Source organism: Sorex fumeus, unplaced genomic scaffold (genome assembly GCF_029834395.1).
Source record: "Sorex fumeus unplaced genomic scaffold, SorFum_2.1 ptg000070l, whole genome shotgun sequence".
Taxonomy (NCBI): Eukaryota; Metazoa; Chordata; class Mammalia; order Eulipotyphla; family Soricidae; genus Sorex; species Sorex fumeus.
The window spans coordinates 11,311,599-11,330,859 of NW_026606127.1; positions in this window are offsets into that span (position 1 = coordinate 11,311,599).

The following is a 19,261-nucleotide window of genomic DNA, read 5'->3' on the forward strand; positions in this document are numbered from 1 at the left end:
CTCAAAACCATGGTTACAAGAACAACTAAATGGGCTACTTTAAGGCAAGAAAGGCCCCTCAAATACACCAAATTTTAACAGAACAATGGGACAAAATCCCATAACAATAATCTCTCTCAATGTCAATGGGCTAAATGCACCAATTAAAAGACATAGAGTGGCAGGATGGATTAGAAAATTGAACCCAACATTCTGCTGCCTGCAAGAAACGCATCTCAATAGTCAAAGCAAACACAGACTCAGAGTCAAAGGCTGGAAAACAATTCTACAGGCAAACAGCTCCCATAAAAAAGCTGGGGTAGCCATCCTTATATCAGACCACATCGATTTCAGAGTGAGGAAGGTCATAAGAGACAGTGAAGGCCATTTCTTAGTGATCAAAGGATCTGTACAACAGGAAGAACTTACAATAATAAATGTATATGCACCTAATGAGAGACCAGCAAAGTACTTAAAACAACTACTCATAGATTTGGAAAAAGACATCAATAGCAACACAATACTAGTGGGAGACTTCAACACCTCTTTGTCACCTCTAGATAGATCAATCAGACTCAAACTTAGCAAGGACATACTTAATCTGAGGGAAACAATGGAATGCTCATCTAATCTTTGATAAAGGTGCAAGTAATGTGAAGTGGAGTAAGGAAAGCCTCTTTAACAAATTGTGCTGGCATCACTGGACGGCTACATGCAAAAAAATGGGCTCAGAACTCTGCCTAACACCATGTACAAAAATAAGATCAAAATGGATTAAAGACCTCAACATCAGACCAGACACCATAAGGTACATTGAAGACAAAGTTGGCAAAACCCTCCATGACATTGAGGCTAATGGTACTTTCAAAGATGCCACGCCACTGGCCGAGCAAGTAAAAACAGAGATAGATAAATGGGACTATCTTAAACTAAGAAGCTTCTGCACCTCCAAAGAAACAGTGACCAAAATACAAAGACAGTCTACAGAATGGGAAAGGATATTCGCCGAATACACATCTGACAAGGGGTTGATATCCAGGATATACAAAATACTGGTTAAACTCCACAAGAAGAAAACATCCAACCCCATCCAAAAATGGGGCAATGAAATGAACAGAAACTTTCTCAAAGAAGAAATCCGAATGGCAAAAAAGCACATGAGAAAATGCTCTACATCATTAATCATCAGGGAGATGCAGATCAAAACCACAATGAGATACCATCTCACACCTCAGAGACTGGCCCACATTCAAAAGAACAAAAGCAACCGATGCTGGCGTGGATGTGGCGAGAAAGGGACACTCCTTCACTGTTGGTGGGAATGTCCATTGGTTCAGCCCTTCTGGAAAACAGTATGGACGATTCTCAAAAAATTAGAAATTGAGCTCCCATTTGAGCCAGCAATACCACTCCTAGGAATATATCCCAGAGAGGCAAAAATGTATAGTCGAAGTGACATCTGCACTTGTTTGTTCATTGCAGCACTCTTTACAATAGCCAGAAACTGGAAGAAACCTGAATGCCCAAGAACAGATGACTGGTTAAAGAAACTTTGGTACATCTCCACAATGGAGTACTATGTAGCTCTTAGAAAAGATGAAGTCATGAAATTTACATACAAGTGGTACAATAAGGAAAGTATCATGCTAAGCGAAATGTGTCAGAAAGAGAGGGATAGACATAGAAGGATTGCATTCATCTGGGGGATATAAAGTAACAAAGTATGAGATTAATACCCAAGAATAGCTGAGATCAGCACCAGGAGGATTACTCCATAACGTAGAGGCCAGCCGGGTATCCTAGAGGAAAGGGCAGTTCAGATAGAGAAGGGAGCACCAAATAAAGGATGTTTGGAGGATCCTCCCAGGAGGGGAGATGCATGTCGAAAGTAGACTATGGACTGAACATGTTTGCCACTCAATGCCTCTTTTGCAGACCACAACACCCAAAAGGAGAGAGAGAACACAGGGGATTGCCCTGCCACAGAGACAGGGGGGAGGGGGGGATGGGGGTAGGAGGGATATTATCCATGGTGGTGGAAAATGGGCACTGGTGGAGGGATGGTTATCTGATCATTGTATAATTGAATCCAAAGCACAAAAAATTGTAAATCTACAACTTTAAAAAAAATAAAATAAAGGGGAAAAAAAAAAAGATGAAACGTCTGTCATCTAAAATTCAAAATTAGTGCTTTTTCCAAAATAAAAAATAAGAGATCAAAAAAAAAAAAATTGACTCCAAAATCAAATTAATATACTCAAGGAAAAATAAAAGTCAACCGATTTAATCTTTTGCCTTCACTCAGGTTCCCATCTGCTGATCTCTGGCAGACGAAATAATTTTTATTTTATTTTATTTTTTTAAAATTTTTATTAGTGAAACACCATAATGTACAGTTTTACATTTACAAATTTTTGTTCTTGGGTTTCGATTATACAATGATCAAATGCCCATTCCTCCGCCAGTGCCCATTTTCCACCACCATGTATTCCAGTATCCCTCCCACACAGATCCCCCCCATCCCAACCTGCCTCTGTGGCAGGGCATTCCCTTTTTTTCTCTCTCTCCTTTTGGGTGTAGTGGTCTGCAAAAGAGGCATTGAGTGGTAATCATGTTCAGTCCATAATCAGAATTTTTGTTTTCAAAGGATTTCTTGGCAGAGGTTTGGCATTCTTTGCTAGCAACCAACTCCTTTTCTTCTGCTTTTTTTTTCTAGAAATATATACTTATACTCAGACTGACTAGTCATGGCACCAAATTGACAAATGTACTTGTTTTTACCTCAGATCTATTTCCTTATTATCACATATAATTAGCAGTGGATAGAAAATAACTTGCCCAAAATTCGTGGGGGAAAGGGAAAAGTTTATGCTTTTCTTAGTTTGGAAAATACCTGTCACTAGTATAGTGACATTCATCTAAATATGTAAACACAATGATTAAGAAGAGGTAAACCATGACTGCCATTTCAAGGAAGAACGGGCCTTCAGCAAATATTCTTGGTTTCAGAAGGATGGCTCTGGCTTGGATGGGGGGCAAACATGAGAACTGTGAGGTACCAGCAGTTAACACATGATCTGAGGCTATGTGGTAACACTGCTGAGTAATGTGGAGAGCCATGATTAGGTAGGGTCATGGGGGAGAATGGAATGATGACAGGAAAACAGAGAAACAGGACAAGATGATGGATTCCTTTGTATTAAAGTTTTCATCTCTAATGTATTAATCTGTGAAAAAGAGAACCAACTTCTTATCATTGTTCCTAGCAATATATTATCCTTACATAGAGCTTCAGGAAAAAAAGGCTTCCCTTGTTAGTTATTATAGCCTGAATATCTGTGAGGTGTTTGAAATCTTTATATGTATACAGTGCTGATGACTGAAACCAATCTCACTATTTAAGTATCTAAACTGTAATGTTCTCACCATTTAACTCTCTAAACTCTGATGGCTCCAAATTTCTAAGATCAGCTTTTATCTCTTCCATTATATCCAGGCTTCTCTTCCCAACTGTCAACTCTCCCTTTCTTTCTCTCTCTCTCTACCAACTATGGTCTCCCTGCCAAAATTTGCCAAGACAAGCTTTCTTGAAATATAGACATAAGTTGACTTCTCTTTTATTTTAAATTTATGCAATTTTGATTTTCAAAGTCATTTAAAATGGAGCTTTGTCATACAATATTCCAATTCTAATCACACCACCAGTGTCTGCATCCCTCCACCAACAAATTACCCATTTCTCCCTGCATTCCCACCGATTTCCTTGACAAACACATTTTGAAGTTTTACTATTGTACTCTGGGTTCCATACTTACAGTAGTGTTGGCATTGGTGGTTAAGACATACACCTCAACTTTTTCATGCTGGCCTTCCTGGATCAATGCCCACTGACACCATGTAGGGGAAATATGTGAGAACAAATCATTAAGCTCCAAATTTTTCAAATAATCTTTAAACAATTCTGATCGAAATGAAAACAGTGTGAACTGGAGGGGACAACCCCCTGTCAGCCTGCAAAGTCTTTTCATTTTTCCACATTACAAAAGAAGAAATCAGTGAAGGAGGTCTGTCATCACTCAAGTTAGGTGACCCTGCTGAGGTGTGGTCAACAGGGTGTTTTGTGCTCTTCTCTCCTTCCACCAGAAGTCCCTACCCTATGATTTTTGTCTCTTCAGTCCTCATAAAATGAAAAAAAAATTTACCACACAGACATCCATGAAATGAGCCCAGCCAAGGTGATAAAAATAAATTTCAGCAAATTCATAGGTTAGTCATGGTGGTAGAAACAAAATATCATGTTTTTATATTGAATCTGCAGGAGACACAACTTACAAACATTTTCATGATTCAGTTTCAATCATAGGATATTTTAACACCTAACCTCCACTAGTATACAGTTCCATTGCTAATGTCCCCAGTTTCTCTCCCACCACTCCCTCTCCCAACCCCAAACCCCACCTGACAGCACGCTGTCTCTACACTATGGCAGGCACTTCTTTCTCTCTCTTTATCTCTCTCACTCATCCTTTGAGCATTATGGATTGTAATACAGAGAGGGAGAGGTTATCACGTTTATTCCTTTACCTACTTTCAGGACTCAGTTCCCACCCAGAGTAATCACTTCCAGCTATCATTGTCATAGTGGTCCCTTCTTTATTCCAAATGCCGCATTCAGCACTTGTGGCAAGCGTCCAACCGTTGACCAATTCTCCTGGCCTGTGTTTCTGCTATCTTTGGGTATTAGTCTCATATTCTGGATTTTTATATCCAAAAAATGAGGCAGTCCAATCAGTATACCCCTTTCCTTCTGACTGATTTCATTGAGCATGATAATCTTCCCTGTACATCCATTTAGAAGCAAATTTCATGATGTAAGTTTCCTGCCAAATGCGTAGTACTCAATTGTGTAGGTATACCATAGTTTCTTCTGGCCATTGTGAATAGTACTGCAGATGGTATTTCTGTTATAAATATCATGTTTAATGTAACTTACATAGGAAAATACTTCCCAAGTTCCAAACATACAGAATCCACTCACAAACACAAAGTTTTTTACTTTTTTAAAAAATATAATTTATTATGATGCTTTCTAAAAAACGGAAGTTATTAACAAAACTCAGGGAAAGCATATGCTATTAAAGACAAAAAAATAACCTTAAGAAAGGACAACTGCTACGTGTTCTTCCTCCTCAAATATCCGTGTGTTTCTTGATATATTGTCAATATCTTTCTATAGCCTTAAAATTCTTCAACCTCATTACTAAACACTATTTAAAGTTATATTAATTTAATAGGTGTAATCAGTTTTATAGAATATTTATAGGATTCTTTCAAATTTTGCATAAACAACGTTTGAATTAGCCATAGCACCGTAGCACTGTCCTCCCATTGTTCACTGATTTGCTCGAGCGGGCACCAGAAACGTCCCTATGGTGAGACTTTTTGTTACTGTTCGTGGCATGTTGAATACATCACAGGTAGCCTGCCAGGCTTTGCCATGAGGGAGGGTTACTCTCAGTAGCATGCCGGGCTCTCTGAGAGGAGCAGAGCAATCGAACCCAGGTTGGCCGCATGCAAGGCAAATGTCTTACCCACTGTGCTATGGCTCCAGCCCATATATATATATATATATATATATATATACATATATATGTGTATTTATACACACATACATATCTACATATTCCTCTTACACGGCTCTTAAGCTCCAACTCATATTTCTTCCTCCTCCAATTCTTTACTACTTCTCTCCCCATACTTGGGGCTCAACTAATTTCCGAGTGCCCTCAGATACATTTCTGAGGCCATGATAAAGGAATGCATAACACATGCGTGCAAGGAAGGCACAAAGCCTATGTAGATAAATTTCATATGGACATATAATTGTGATGACTAGTTTACAAACTGTATTCGCTTCAAGTACAGAGTTCCTCATCTCAGCGACTCTGTATTCATACTCCATGCACTGTCAAATATCCAGCTACTGTCCACAACCAAATAACAACATTCCCCTACCCATTTCAGTCATTTAATTTCCCTCCTATAAGGACGATTTTGATGTCAGAGTGTAAAGGTTTGATTTTGCTTTTGTTTTATTCGTCCATTTAATTTTTTTCTTTATATTCCAGAAAAAAATCAAATATTTAAAAAAAAAATAAAGGACAGGAGGTGATATCAGGCAACAAATGAAATAGTTGATGTGGCTGAGAATCAGCAAGAGTCTTCCAGGTCAGAGTGAGGAAATTAACATCCAGTTGTCCTTCACAGCATATTTCCAAAGGGCTGGCTTGGAGCAGGGTACATGCTGGGAAGAACCGCAGGACAGTAGTAGTGTCTTGAACATATAGGAGCCTATGTTCTTCTTTGAAAATGTAATAGTATTGACCTCCATTGCAAACCACAACACCCTAAAACAAAGAAAAAGCAAAAGGGAATGCCCTGAGGTGGGGCGGAGTGGGGGAGATGGGGGGTGGGAGGATCACTGTGTTCCTTGGTGGTGGAGAATGGGCACTGGTGGAGAGATGGGTACTTGACTCTTGTATAACTGAAACCCAAGCACAAAGGTATGTAAGTCTACAACTGCACCTCATGGTGTTTCACTAATAAAAATGAATAAATAAAAATTAAAAAATTAAAAGTACTATGAGCTGGTATAAGTATAAAATGTAATGGTGTTGACTAGATTACATCAAGATCATTTTTTCTATAGAATGCTATGATTCATCTTTGATTCACTGATTGATACTTTGAAATGTCCCAGTTCATTCTCATTCAGAGAAGTCATTTATTTCTTCGAGTACTGATTTGTATATGGAATTCCTCACAAAATACTTTATATAATGCATATTCAGGGACTCAATGATAATGTACTTATTACCATTTTCAAAGAATACCAAAATACACTTTTAATAAGATTTTCTTGGTTCTCTATCTAAAAGCTAAATGACAACAATTAAGTTTAACTCAATATTTTCTAAAGCGTATTACATTAGTACTTAAAAAGAAATTTTAATAGACTCTGGGAGAGGGGAGGAGGAAAACTCATGGATCTATAAGGATCAGTACAAGTCTTTGGGTGTGTGGGGCATGGGAGTGTGTAGAAAAGTTGAGATCACACTCAGCTATGTGATCTAATCTCTATATATCTATTCTCTAAATTAGATACCAGCGATGTATCCACACAGGTGTATTCATATGACTATCATGTACACTAGTGAGATCCAGGGAAATAATTCTTAGCACTGACATTGTTGGAAATTTATGTAGTAATCTGGTTTTTATGATTAAGTTGTTATGATTTCACAGGGAGTGTTTGTTTCCTTAAGCAACCTGGAATGTCTTTAAAAGACCAAATATAGGAACATTCTTTCATTTTTAATTTAATATAGAAAATTCTGAATTTACATGTTAAATAGAGAGGAATATCTTTTTCAGTAATCTATTTGGGACACTGTCCTTTACTTGTTTTATTAGGAACTGAATGTGGTACCCTATAATCTCTAATTCCATCCCTAGACCTCCATTCTCTACTTGTACCAATCAGGACAAACTTCACTTTAGGCCCAGTTTTCAGTAATCTCAACTAAACATTAAAGTAAAAAATAAGTCTCATCAAATAATTCTGTTATCCAGCAGTTGTTTAAGATGCTTACACAAATGAACAGAATATTGAGAAAGAAAAATTCTGCTTGAAGTAGGCACAGAATTCATGTTGTAATTGACCATATAAAGGAAAGAAAATTAAAGTAAATTTCTTGTAATTTCTTGTAGTCTTGGAACCATGTTGACCATGGGGTAGTCAGCTAGCTAAGTCTTCCTTAACTTGGATTTCCCTTGTTCACATCCCTGATATCACTCTTTTCCTGCTCAGATCCCATTCCCAGTATATCATGTTACCCCCAGATCTTCTTGTTTCAAGCTTTGTTTTCAGAGGAACCCAAATTTCAAGCCCTCCTTTCACACTTATTGTCTCTTTTCCCATCAGTTCAGACTTTTCTCCCAACATTTTTTCCTCAGTGAATACAACATTCCTTCAAGAGAGTTGAAGCTTGTTAGTTTTAAGAGATTACTGAGATCAATTCCCTCCAGCCATACAATAAAGGTAGCAAAACACTCTTCACGTTTTTCTGTTCCCAGCCAGTCAACTACACTTTCCTGGGAAAATCTATTAACTAGTTAGTCTCAGGTCAATCATAAACTGCGTTCATTTCCCCCCATATTCAACAAAGTAGTTACTGGTACCAAGCAGAGTTAGTTAAATATGTGATCCTGTTGACATATATTTGCACTTGGGATCCATGTGAACACCTTCCACCTGGCTTTTATTGAAGGTGGTCTCCCAGTTTGCTTTTCCGGTGGCATTCTGTTTCTCACTATTCCTCTCCACAGGTAAGTGATGTGAAAATAACATCTTTAGTAAATGGTATGATTGAAAGCTCCAGAAGGAATGCCAGCCCTTTTTAGCTCTCTCGGTCTTATATGTAACCTGTTCTTTGGAACCTATCTTATTTTTGTATGTTTGTCTTGAATCTCCTTTACAAAAAATATTTTAACTTATTTGAAAAACATCCACAAACTATCCCATGATGATCACCAATTTTCCACTTCTCTACCCTTCCCGGTTTCCTTTCCATCCATCCATCACCCCATTAACTCTCCTAGGGCCATCTCTTTCCACCACAACCTTCCAGGCTCAAGGTCAACCGGTACCAACTGCTTTGGGAGTGGTGACCTAGGACGCATGTCTTAGTACGGTACCTATGGCAATGCAGCCACAACGCTATTTATAAAGTTGGTTCTTCTGTGAGCTGCAGTTAAAAGCGATGTTTAGAGAAAGCTACAGGCACCAGGAACCATGGAAGACCAAAGACCAGCCCCTCAAGCTAATATAATTTGAGCTCCCCCCACCAGAAATTTCCTGAAAGCTGGCTTGGCTAACTTGGGGAGTTTACAAATCCAAAGACTTATAAAGGCAGTGGACCGCATTGTTGAAACTCACTAGTAAAGTGTCACCATGATAGCAACTCTGAATATTGTTGGGAATAAGTGAAATGGTGCAGCTAGGGGTGCTGAACAGAGGGCCTGAGGACATGTGACTTATCTTTGCATTTCCCAGGAGCTATATTCAGGCTTAAAGCTGCAACTGTTCTCTTGGCTTTGTCCCTGTTAAGAGTCATACTTAAATGACTCTGAGGGCATTGATCACTCATCTGGTAGGTTTATTCCCCAGTGTTTGTGTTCGCATCCCCCAGCCATCATTTATTGATAGACCACCCAAACCTTTTAGTGATGTGTCTCAAATTTGGTTATTTTCCAAAGGTGGCCATGAGACGTAAACAGAGCGTCCATTGAAGAATTTTTACTTTTCTTCTGGTCATCTTAGACTCATCAGACTTTCTCAGCCTATTCCAAATTTATTCTATTAACCGAAAACTGCAGACTGTGCCATTTGTCCAATTTTATTTCGAGGACACCAGGGATAGGCATACTTGACTGTACTTTCTCCCTGCTCTGTGCTCAAGTTCCACATCTGGTCGGTCTCTGGGGACCATCAAAGTCTGCAAGAAATGAACTGAGAACTTCTTGGTTGCAGAGAAAATGCCCTGTCAGCTATACTCTTCCTCTGACCCTACCCCACTCTTCATCAGGCCCATGCAATTTCTCCTATGATGGGCTTTATAACCCTGGACTAAGTTTGTATTTCGTAGAGTCTTGTCTATTCATCCTTTTTCCTGTCTCTAACTTCCCATTCTTTCCCATCCCATCCTTCGACCCCCAGCCACTCCCAAAAACAACCACAATAGGCAGCATTTCAAAATTTAGAATTTTTATTAACAAAGAATTAACTATGATGCATCTCTTTAATTTGAAAAAATATATTAGAATAAATAAATGGTGTATGGCATGTCAGTGTTTGCCTAGGAAAACCATCTGGTACCTCAAATGGAACCTACCATTCCAGCTACTCCCATTACGTAGCCATAATAGAGAGAGATTTCCATCTCTTTTCCCTCTCAATAAAGTACTACACTTTCCCCCAAAGAGGTGAGTTCGGCAGTGTTCTCACGCTCATGCTGAGCCTTCCTTTTCATAGCCTCACGCTCTGGTCTATGCTCTTTGGTGATGGGCTTTGACATGTCTGGTTCGGGAACATTGGGCTTTCTCCATGGAATCGGTTGGAAACGGAAGTCTTGGAGGAGAAACTGACTCTGACGTTTGGGTGGCTACTGCCGCTGGTTCACAGAGACTGGAGGAGGTTCACGCTGGAGAGAAGTGCCAGGTGCTGTTGTAGGGAGCAGGTCTAGAAGCTGTGGGGAGACGAATAGGTCGGCTACTAGGGTTCTGCAAACCTTGTCGAGATGGGTTGGTTGAAATGGACTGAGCAGGTTTGGCAGAACCCGACAAAAATGCAGTGGTTGACCAGGAAGAATTGGCAGCGGTTGGCTGAGCTGCATTGGTAGAGCCAGGCTTGGCATGGTAAGCTGCAGCAGGACCATGTGAGGACACAGATTGTCGTCTCCGAGGAAGAGGTCCAGCTTGTGGATTCTCCATGGTAAGAAAAGGCAAAGGTACCAATTTGACCTTCCCAGGATATGGCAGGTCAGACTTTCCTGGCGATGAGCGTTTTTCAGCACTGCTACTTGGTTTGTGTGCTTTGACCTGAGATTTCTCAAGGCCTTTTCCATCCTGTGAGCACCTAGCCATAGCTTGACAGCTGAGGATGGCTTGTCATCTTTAGGCTTCTTTGAGTACTCAGGACCTAGGAGGAAGAGATTCCAAGTTTTGGATCACTTTCCTTCCCCAAAGCATGAAACACTTGGACAGAATCCAGCATGTGTATGCCTAGATAGCAGCAGGGCTTTTTAACTGCCTCTTGGCAAAGCTCAGATTGAGTTTCCTTGCGTTTCCTCTTGCCAATGGTGGGCTTTTCTTCTGCCGTGACCTTGTTCCCTGGCTGCTTACACTCCTTAGCTTTCTTAGAGTTTTCACTGGTGATTTTTATCTTCTCCTGCCCATGGCTCTTTGTCTTGCTGATACTGCTGGAGGCAGCTTTTTGAGATTTGCTGTTAGTTTTGGCTTTGGTCTTAGGACACCTATCGCGGACTGCAGCATTACGAAAAATCCCCGCTCCGCTTAGCATGCATTCTCGGACGTTTGGCTGGATTTTGGCCTTGGGTTCTCCCTCAAGAGTTTCAGAAGCCTCCTTTTTGTTGTTCTGTTTTGCATGGGAGGTCCGTTTAGTGCCACTTGAATTTTCTCGCACCTGCTTCAGAGTGATGGTGTCAGTGGTGTTCATTACCTGCAGATCTTTGCATTGATCTAAGTCTACTGGCATCTGGTAGGTCTCCAGAGGTTTTGAAAGCCCAGTTTTCATTTGATCAAATTTCTTAACTTTTTGTTCCTGAGTTGGAGTTGGGGTCAGCGCCAGGTTACTTTGGCTGGAGATATTATGGGAACTTCCCGAAGCTCAGGTGCTGGATTACACTCAGGTCTTTGAATCCTGCTACTGCAACATGGGGGCAATTCGGAAATTTGTTGGAGACCAAATGTCTTCCCTGAAGGTTGCAATGCCTGGGAAGTCTTCCTCCCCAGAAAATTCAACACTTAGAAGAACCATGGAAGAAATCAGTGCCTGCGAAATGAGATATTCACTCCACAAAACTAATGGTGCAACAACAGTGCACCTACCAGCAATAGGCAAGGCTTTGTTACTGGCTATTCTAAGGAAAATGGACAAGTCCCTGTGCTTGAAGATTGGAGGTAAATATTGTAGTTCTTACTGTTTGTCATGTGGTGCTCTTGTTTTTTGGTTTTCTTTGTTTTTGAAAGTGTTTCTGTGTAAACTAACTTGAAAAATAAGAGACTTGGGACAGAGGGATAGTACAGTTAGTAAGGCAATGGCCCTGCACACAGCTGACCTCAGTTTGATCTTTCGTATCACTTATGATCTCCTAAGCATCTTCAGCAGTGATCCCTAGCACAGATCCAGGAGTAATTCCTGAGCCCTTCGGTCTCTGACACAACTTCAACGTCCTCCAAACAGAAGGTTTTTTTTAAAAAATTATAGATTTTCAAACTAATAAATGCCATACAGAGCTTAGCATTGTAATGTATTGTACTCTCAATTTATTCACTTTCATGGAAAAATAAGAGGACGTTAATATCATAGAATAAGAGTGTGAATGAAGCACTACTTCAGCATGATATTTGTGCTGGAGTACAGATTCTAGGTTTCATGATTTGAGTCATAATCTCTGAACCATAAGTGTATTCAGAACCTTGCTATTCATTAATGGAAGGGAAAGTTAAAGTGTACCATTACAATAAGAGTTCTGAAACTTCTTAAGAAAATAACGAAATACTAGTTTAAGACATGTTTTTTACATTTATTGTGGTAATTCTTGAGGACTGCTGAAATAGAATGTGAAAAATGTGGCATTCCCTGCCACAGAGGTTGAGTGGGATGGGGGTTATGGTGTTCGGAGGAATACTGGGAACCGTGGTGCTGGAGAATGGGCACTGGTGGAGGGATAGGCACTACATCATTGTATAAATGAAACCAAGCACAATAATTTTAAGTGTACATCTGTCCCTCCTTATGTTTAACTAATAAAAATTAAAAAAATAAATGAAATAACTAGGGAAAAATGTCGCATTCTTTTGTGTGCTCCTGAAGTTTCATGATATGAAACCTAGATGTCTATTTAACATCATACCTTCCAATCTCCATTAGGAGCTCTTATGTTGAGAGTGAAAATAACATGCTCTAAAAGGAGTTACGGAAGTAAGCATGAACTGAGTTTAGTTAAGTTCTTTTCATAAACTTAAAAATCTCAGTGTATATGAATACCAACTGTCTAAGGACAGTTTTCCTCTTTTTTGATCCCAATTTTTGAATTTTCCTTCCCTTCTCTCCGTTTTACTCACCTTGATAACTCAATTCTGTGATGGGTTGAGCAGACAGAGAGAAGTCGATTCCAGAGGAGGAGGCTGGTATTTGGTTATTTGGCGGCTGGACCTCCTTCAGAGCCATAAATATTTCTCTAGATGAGTTGTTGTAAGCTTGGGGGGCAGAGCCATTTTGACCTATGTATGACATGGAGTCATAGGACTGCAGGCCAGAAAGGAGAGTTACCAGAGTGCCTTGATGATTGTAATACACCTGGCTTCGTTCCTGGTAGGGAAGTGACAGGCTTCGTCTCTGATGTGGAACCAGACATGGTGTTCTCTCAACAAGACTGGCAGAAAGTGATGGGTACACAGACACCGTGTTGTTGGTATCTAGGATTTTCTCATAGCGAGCTGCCATAGACATGGAAGAGACAGCGGTGTCTTGGGCAAGGACAGTCACAGAAAAGTCTCCCGTGGAAGACTTCTCTTCAGCACTTCCTGCAAGATCCCATTCCAAAACACTCGGGTAGGAAGCAGCTGAGGTGGATATATGACTCTGGTGAAACACTCCAGATAGCATTGTTGTGCTGAAATGTTGGTAAAGATAGGCACTACCCATCAGTGGTTGGAAAGAGGTGCCAGAGGCTGAGGGCAGGAGCCAAGCAGAAATACCAGCTGAAGCAGATACACTGGAGTATTTGCAGACACTTCCTGTTCGGGAAGCTGCATCCTTAACCATGGGAAGGGAAAGCTGCAGAGTATGTGCTTTTCCCAATAAAGATGGAATTTGAAAATTTTCTGTAAGGAACAAGAGGGTGATAAACAAAATCTGTGAGAATAATAATCTCCTTCAACACTGAGAGGAACAATATGAACTTAAATTTTAAGCCATCAAGATGCTTCTAGTACCAACAGTCAACTGAATTTCCAAAATTCCAACAATTTGGGGTGATTCAAAGCCGGGAACCTTTTGGCACTTTGTGTATTTGGTATCGTGCTCCCAAAGTGAACACAGAACTGTAGAAGAACCAGGTGATTGTGTCTGTACCTGGATTTCTTGCTTACAGATAGTCTGTCCTTACCCTAGAAATGCCTGTAGCTTGCTATCCTATTGACTCCTATGCTATCTGCGAGAATGGAAGCTTTTTCAAACTAGGAAGTATAAGAGAATGGGAAACATTCTCTGGACAAGAAGAAACCTGAGGTCCAGAAATGGCAAAAAGATTTCATATATTCCAATAATTTTTATTGGGAGGGGCATGGGGTGGTGTAGAGTATGGACCAATAACTGACAGTGATCTTGGTTCTTCCTGGCTCTACACTCTGGAGTAACCCCTTATAACATTCAGGAGAGTGTATGCTGTGACAGAGATTCAACTGGATTGGCTGTGTACAAGGCAAGTGCATTATCCCCTCCAGTACTATATATCTCTGTCCCTTAGGAATTTCCATGTTACACAAACTAAAGCATGTGTTCTTTTGTCCAGGACCCTGCATGATCACTACAAGGCCAGAAACCGGAAGAAAGATACCTTACATTAATATAAGCATTTGTGGTCTTTACAACTATTACCATTGTAATCATCAGGTTTCCATTTGACTTGTGCGATGAGTACCTGTTACTTTCGGTTCACATACGACTTAATCTTGTGGATGCACTGAAGGTTACCCTCATTTTTGATCCACTTCAAAAATGACTACTTGAGTTTCTCCCAAGAAATGTTTTTGGAAGGAAAATTTTATTTAAACTCTGTGCCTTACGTTGTTTATCTACTGTGAAGTTACTAATAATTCTGAGAATAATAATGCATACATGAATATAATTTTTCTATTTCATATGATTTACATAGGAGGAAGTGTACAGAAAATATCATGAAAAATATGTATCATAGAACTGAAAAAGAAGTATATAGACAGTAATGAAATCTGGGCTCTGTAGCAAGCAGCATAGTACAGTAAGTTATGGAGAGCAGACCCAAGAGAAAGCCCTGAATAACAGTGGATGTGATTCCAAACAAAACCAAATAAAACAGTACAATAAGGTTATTAATAAATTGTTCCACATATACAATATGAAGACAGTATTCTATTTTAGAAAAAACTGCTAGCCAAAAAATGGAACAGAAGGTGATTTTTGAGGGCACACTTTAGCACTCCATTAAAGAGAAAGGATTTACCAGTAACTACATAACAAAAAGAAAATAGGAGTAATCGTGATTGTATTTCAGAGACAAGAAATGTTTGAAATGAGTAAAATACAGAAAGAAATTTCGAAAGTACAAAAAATTATTCTCATCAGAACCTTTGAATATTAACCAGCAAACAACACGTGTTAAACATAGCAGAGGATTTCACTTGATCACACAAGAAACAGAAAAGACCATTTAAAAAGTGATCACAAAATATTGCAAATTTATTTTCAACCCCTAGATTAGAATTATATTCATCAACCAGGAAAACGTTCTTCTCAATGTTTAATAAATGAGCACCAAAATCTAATAAAATATCTTTAATGTAGGAAAAATCATAATTAACAAATATGACAAAAATGTGTAATTAGATATGTGAGACTTGATTTTTCTATTTCCTCTTAGGATCTAAAAACAGAAGTTGACTATTATCAAAATACTCTCATGTTAGGAAGAAAAAATTACATGAAATAATATTTGGAAATATGACAAGCAGCTTTAACCTGGAACCTACTTACCACACAAATGTATCAAATCTCCTGATTCAAGTTAGAATATACCATTTTTTTATTTAACAGGCAGCGCGTACATGTACTTAAAAACCAGAAAGTAATAAAAACATTGAAGATTCTGTATCTTCCACCACCCTAGAGAAGCACTATTAGCTATTCATGGGAAGTATCATTTCTGAAGCATGTTTGTACTCAAATTGTCAAGTACCAAGTACTGTGTTCTAAGAGATAATAAGGGAAAAAACCAGCAAGGATGGCTTTCTGATAAACTGCTTTTCCTAATGGTACCCTATTCAAGGCATAGTATCCTTTCTAGTCCTGGCATTTATTGAAGTATATTGCTTGGACTTACCCTCAGTGTATTTATATCAGAATATTTAATATATATTCTTTCTTTGTTGATTTTAAATCTTTGGTTCTCTTCAACATTCTTTCCAAACGTTTTCCCTTTCCTTCATACCTGACGTTCCTATTCTTTCTCTCTCTCTTTCTTTCTTTCTTTCTTTCTTTCTTTCTTTCTTTCTTTCCAATTTTATTGTCCCTCATATCGTCTTGGATACTATTGGTCAATTCTTGATGAAAGTGATCCCAAACTTTGTTACCTTTGAGGGCTTGCCTCCCTACCACTCAGCACTCCACACCTTTCCAATGCCCCATATTTTTTATTACCTGGTTTAAATAGAAAAATCAAAGGTCAATGATTATTACTATGTAATATCACTATATTTAAAATACTGAAGTATAAATACAAGTGGAGAGACCATTACAGAGAACTCATGCTAGTATATATTGACAGTTTTCCACAATATCTATATTTTCTGTTTCTGTAAAAATACTGTCTCTGATTTACTTGTTTTCAATGGATATCATGTAAAATTTACTATTAATAGTAAAAAGAAACACAGAGAATCAACACTCATATATATGTGTGTGTGTGTTTGTGAATGTGTGTATTTGAGCTCCTACGTATGTCTAAAATATAATGTAATCAATGAGGAAAAACACTTTGTATGTGAGAGAAAGTAAGCTAATGTCTAAAATCACACAGCAAATGTCAAAGTGAAGCTAAAGTGAGGCTTATAAAATTCTACTTGAATACTTTCTTTCATTACTCCGTGCTGTTTTTACTTGACTGCTAAGTTTAGGGATAATAAATCCTTACCTGACATGGTCAGAGAAGAGGAAATACCGATAAAAGGTAGACGAGAAGAGGAGACGGTATGAGAGTGCATCTGAGCACTGAAGCGGCTTAAGACCACAAGAGTTCAGTACAGACGACTGCTCACTGGTGATTGGTCATTGGTCACTCATCTCTTGCCATGATGATTCACATTTGTTTACAAACAACTGCATGGCACCCCCAAGATTCTACCAGTTGGTGGTTGGTTTGGTGAAAAAATGATGTCATAAAGTAGGCAGTTGAAAGGTAGAGGCTTGTCAATCAGGAGGTCAGAATCCCAAGAAGAAGACCGGATTGGATAGAGAGCGGGGTAGAATGAAGCATGCTAGGGAGATGGAATCCTACATGACTGTTATAACAGTTTCACATTCCTCAGACTCTTCTGTTAGAAAAATACTCCCATTATACTCAAGAGCTTAAATATCTCATTAACAAATCAAGAAAATTACTAAATAATCGATTATATTGCACTGCTAAAGAAACACAATTTGGTATTACTAGTATATTTTAGATAACGTTCACAGCACAGCGGGTCGGGCATTTGCCTTGAAGGAGGCCAGCCCTGATTCCGATTCCTCTGTCGGTCAAGCTACCCAGAGTATCTCGTCCACATAGCAAAAGCCTGGCAAGCTCCCCATGACCTATTCGATAGGCCAAAACCAGTGACAACAAGTCTCACAATTTGTTGTAAGATATTACTGGTTCCTGCTTCAGCAAATGGAAGAACCGCTGGAGGACAGGGCTACAGTGCTCTGATTGAAAAAATGGTGGTTTCTTTCAATATGACAACACTTACTAGGATAAGTTGTAGATGAATCGAGATGTGTTAAAAAGTAAATAAAATGAGAAGAAATAGTAAATGCACAGGTATCTTATTTGTACAAAACAAACAGTTGTTCTCAGTTTAAAACTGTAGAAGATAAAGAAAAACATACGCTCATTAGTCTCAAAATTTTACAATCTAAAAGAAAAGGACAAATACCAAATTAAGTAATCAAAAAACAAGCAAAACCAACAAATACTGGCAATTAATATGATATATGATGGGCCAAGTATGAATGCTTTGAATAAATTTGTGCTTTAAAAAATCAGTATTTAGCTATTAAACTTGAATCGAAAAAATAAGCATAAACCATGATCATATAATCTGTATTGAAAAAAGTGTAAATGACTAGTAAACACAAGCGCAATTTTCTTTTTTTTTAATTTTTGTTTTGTTTTGTTTTATTAGTGAAAAACCATGAAGTACAGTTATAGACTTACAAGTTGTTGTGCTTGTGTTTCAGTTATACAGTGATCGAGTACGCATCCCACCACCAGTGCCCAATCTCCATTCCCACCAATCCCAGTATCCGTCCCACCCCCCATCCCCCATCCCAGCCTGCCTCTTTGGTAGGGAACTCCCTTTTGTTCTGTCTCCCCCTTTGGGTGCTGTGGTCTGCAGAAGAGACATTGGGTGGCAATCCTGTTCGGTCCATAGACTACTTTCAGCAGGCATCTCCCACCTTGGGCAGATCTTCCCAGCACCCTTTATTGTGTACTCCATTCTCTATCTGCGCTGCCTTTACCCCTTGGACAGTGCAGCTGACCTCTAAGCCATGGAGTGAACAACCTGGTATTTATCACAGCTGTTCTTGGGTGTTAGTCTCTTGTTTTGTTCCTTTATGTTACCCAGAAAAATGCAATCTTTCTATGTCTGTCCCTCTCTTTCTGACTCATTTCCCATAGCATAATATTTTCCATGTAGTACCACACAAGAGCAATTTTCAAGCTCACTAGTCGACAAAGAGCACAAAATAAATGAGAAATTAAAATGTCCCCCCAAATTACAAATATTGAAAAATCAGGTGCTATCTTTCCCTAGCAAAGATGCTAGAAAATAGACCTTTTAAAGTTATTTTATTGAGAATTAAATCTGTATAATAGTTAGGCAATATATAGTTTAAAGCAGTTTAATGTTCTTTAAGTCACTGTCACTGGCACTGTCCTCCCGTTGTTCATCGATTTTCTCGAGTGGGCCCAGTTAGGTCTCCAGTGTGAGACTTTGTTGTAAGTTAGCTTTTGTGTGTGTCTATGGAAATTCAGGGATCAAACCCATAACCTCAGAAATGTGAGCCAAATACTTTATCACCGAGGCATATTTCCAACCGAAGTTCATGATTTTGCCTTTGTTTCTATAGTGCGAAGAATAGAAACCAAAGTTTCATACATGCAAGCCAAGTTCTTTTGTCCTGAGCGATATATCACGTCACAAGTAAGTTATATTTTAATAATTGATCTTAAGTAAACAATTACAAAAGTAGACAAATAGATATAGAGTTCACATCAATGTTATCTTCTTAGTAAAACATTGCAATTATTAAAGCTCAGTTAACATTTTATACTAACTGAAATTGGTTATTTAAAAATCATACTTATATATAGACTAATATAAATACATAATTGAAAGACTCCAAAAAATGTACTTCCATTTTACTTATATGTTTATTGTGGTTCTATTTTATTCTTAA